We start from the raw sequence: 3,589 nt of genomic DNA, 5'->3' as shown, positions 1-3,589 counted from the left end.
AAAAGGTACATAAAGAAGCAGAAAAGATAAAGAAGATTCGGCTACAATCTTTGAGGTCTGAATTTGAATCTTTCAAAATGACAACTGGAGAATCAATTTCTAATTATTTTTCAAGAATAATGTCTATAGTCAATCAATTGAAAAAAAATGGTGAAGAATTACTGATGTTCGAGTTATAGAGAAAATTTTGTGCTCTTTAGATGCAAAATTTGACTTCATTATTGTAGCCATTAAAGAATCAAAGGAACTGGAGGAGATGACTATAGAGCAACTCATGGGCTCTCTACAAGCACATGAACAAAAATTTTCCAAGAAAATGGAGGAAAAGCCTATCGAGCAAATACTTCAAACAAACCTCACACTACAAGAGAAAGATGATCCAAAGACAAAACAAGTTTCTGCGGTCGAGGCAGTGAAAGAAGAAGAGGAGGTGGAAGATTCCATCAAAATCAACCACAAAGAAGTCAAAGAGACACAAGAGACTTCCATGCCCGACATCATGGCAGAGGAAGATTTTCTAATCCTTGAGAAAGAGGAAAGTATGGACAACAAGCACCACATTGTTTTGTTTGCAAAAAATATGGACACTATGCTAAAGATTGTTGGTACAAAGATGATGCTAATTATGTTGATGAGAAAATTTATTTTACAAAAGAACAATAAGGAGCAACCCTACTCTTGGCCTACAACAGTACTATTAGTGTTGTCAAAAAAAGTACTTGGTACCTTGACACAGGTGCTAGCAATCATATGTGTGGCATGAAGAACATGTTTTTGAGATGGATAAAAGCTTCAAAGGCTCAATGACTTTTGGTAACTTCTCTACAAAACCAGTCGAAGGGAAAGGTAAAATCCTTATCAAGCGCAAGATAGTACACAAAATTTTATTTCGGATATCTATTATGTTCCAGACATGCAAAGCAATATTCTTAGTTTGGGCCAATTGCTTAAAAATGACTATGACATTCATGCGAAAGAATTGGGTCTTTCTATTAGAGACAACAATAATACTCTTATTATACATATTCCTATGTCAAAGAATAGAATGTTTGAGTGGAGTTTGCATATTGATGAATTCTTCTTGTATGATGGCACAAATCTTTGATGACTATACTCTATGGCATCTTAGATATGGACACTTAAATTTTGATAGACTAAAACTTTTATCCAGCAAGAATATGGTGACAGGGATGCCTTGGCTAAAATATCTAAAAAAAATGTGAAACTTGCATAGTTGAAAAGCAACAAAGAAAGAAGCTTTATTTCAAGAAGATCAAAAGAGCAACAAAATCATTGGAGTTAATATATTCAAATATTTGCAATTCGATCAAACCAATATTCATGGGAGGTAACAAATATTATCTCTCCTTCGCTGATGATTATTCTATAAAGACTTAATTTTATTTGCTAAAAGAAAAAAATGAAGTATTTCAAAAGTTTAAAGAATTCACGTCTCTTATTGAGAAACAAAGTGGTTTTCAAATTAAAACTTTGAGATCGGATCGATCACAGTGACGAGTATTTGTCTAATGAGTTTTTAAATTTTTTCAAAGAACATGAAATTTTTCATTAAGTTACCATGCCTTATTCACCTCAACAAAATAGAGTTTCGAAAAAAAATAATATAACTATTTTAAATATGGTTCAATGCATATTGAAAGATAAAAATGTGCCTAAAGAATTTTGGAGAGAAGCAGTTGCTTGTGCAGTTTATTTGTTGAACAGATTTTTCTCAAAAAGGCTTGACAATATGACACCTGAGCAAGCATGGAGTTCATATAAGCCTAAGGTTGATCATCTTCACATCTTTAGAAGTATTGCTTATGTCAAAGTGCCGAAGAGAAAAGGATCAAACTTGATAACAAAAGAGAAAAGTACATTCTTTTAGATTATGCTAAAAATTCAAATGGCTATAAGTTATATATCTTATTGCAAAAAAGTGATCTTCTTAAAAGATATTAATTTTGATGAAAAGCAAATGTAGAGTTGGCAAAATAATAACAAAATACAAGAAAACAAGATATACATTAAAGAAGAAGAAGAACTAAAGCATCAAGAAGAAATTTCATCAACCCTACAATAAAGTCCAAGACATCCATCTCCACAAAAAAGTTCAAGTAGCTCATTCTCAAGAAGAGTACACAAAAGTCAGAGTATCCAAGAATTACTTGACATCACAAGGCGTCTTGATGCTAATGATTATATTATGTTTTGCTTTTTACAGGTTGTAATCTAATTGAGTTCCATGAAGCAAATAAAGAAGAAAAATGGAGAAATTCTATACATGAAGAAATTTCATCAATCAAGAAGAACGATATTTAAAAACTGACAAATCTTCTCCAAGGTCATCAAGCCATTAGAGTCAAATGGGTGTACAAGACAAAGACAAATGCAAGAGGAGAAATTGAAAAACACAAAATCCACTTGGTGGTGAAAGGCTACAAACAACACTATGGTATTGACTACGATGAAATTTTTTCTTCCATTGTTTGAATGAAGGATCACATGCATAGCAAAGGATCTGTGTCCGAAACCTAATGCTCATTGAATCAAGCTGCCGCTAAATTAGGCCAAACCTGACTTTCGTTTCGATTGCTAATTGTTGTGGGATGGGCATCGAGGGCATTAAGCCCGAAAGTCCCATACCGGATATAATCAAGGGACTCTACTGCTTAAGTACTACCACTCCCCCTCTCCCACGTGAGGCACCTTTTGCGGGGCAAACCGTGCGGGGCGGGTGTTAACCGGATCAAAGGCCTGGGCCCCGTTCCAGAGCGAACAATACTTCACGTTGGGTGGAGGAGATGGGGTGTGTACGACTGGGCAGTAGACCTCAACAGTTGGCGCCGTCTGTGGGAACCGTCCCCTACAATCAAGGACTCTACTGTTTAAGTACTACCACTCCCCTCTCCCACGTGAGACGCCTTTTGCAGGGCGGGGTGTTAACCGGGTCAAAGGCCTGGGTCCCGTTCCAGAGCGGACAATACTTCACATTGGGTGGGGAGATGGGGTGTATACGACTGGACAGTAGACCTCAACACTAATGATCCTTCATAATTAGAAAACTTGTCCCACATCACTGTAGGCCAGCATTAATTTATGTTGTCCGACCCTAATTAAAGCTGCCAACGATTACAGCCAATAAAGATTTTCAGTGTTGATATGACTGCCCTAGGTTTTGAGTCATCCCCACATACTTCATATTTTGAGCAAGATTACTCCTTGTTCAAACAAACAAAAAAGGCCATAGAATTGTTTGGACATGCAACCAATTATACTACCATCACACATCAAATTTTAGATCAAACATTTGCTTAAAACATGACGGATGAAAGTTGTGATGATCTCTTGTCTCGCGAGTTGTTTTTTAAAGGTAAATGCTTTGTTTTGCTGGTTCGTGCACCCACAACCCAAAAAAAGAAAAAAAAAAAAAAAAAAGGCCCTCGGTGCCCATGAAATATTAGCTGCCAGCAATTTAGTTTTCAAACCCAACCCTTTTGCATGGCACCACTTCTTGTGAATTATACCAATCCAATATTAGAAGAATTTCTCTTTTTCAAGACACAAATTAGCCCCTAGCTTACTCTTT

Source organism: Elaeis guineensis, chromosome 7 (genome assembly GCF_000442705.2).
Source record: "Elaeis guineensis isolate ETL-2024a chromosome 7, EG11, whole genome shotgun sequence".
Classification (NCBI taxonomy): Eukaryota; Viridiplantae; Streptophyta; class Magnoliopsida; order Arecales; family Arecaceae; genus Elaeis; species Elaeis guineensis.
The sequence above is the reverse complement of the archived record's forward strand: the minus strand, read 5'-3'. Positions refer to the sequence as shown.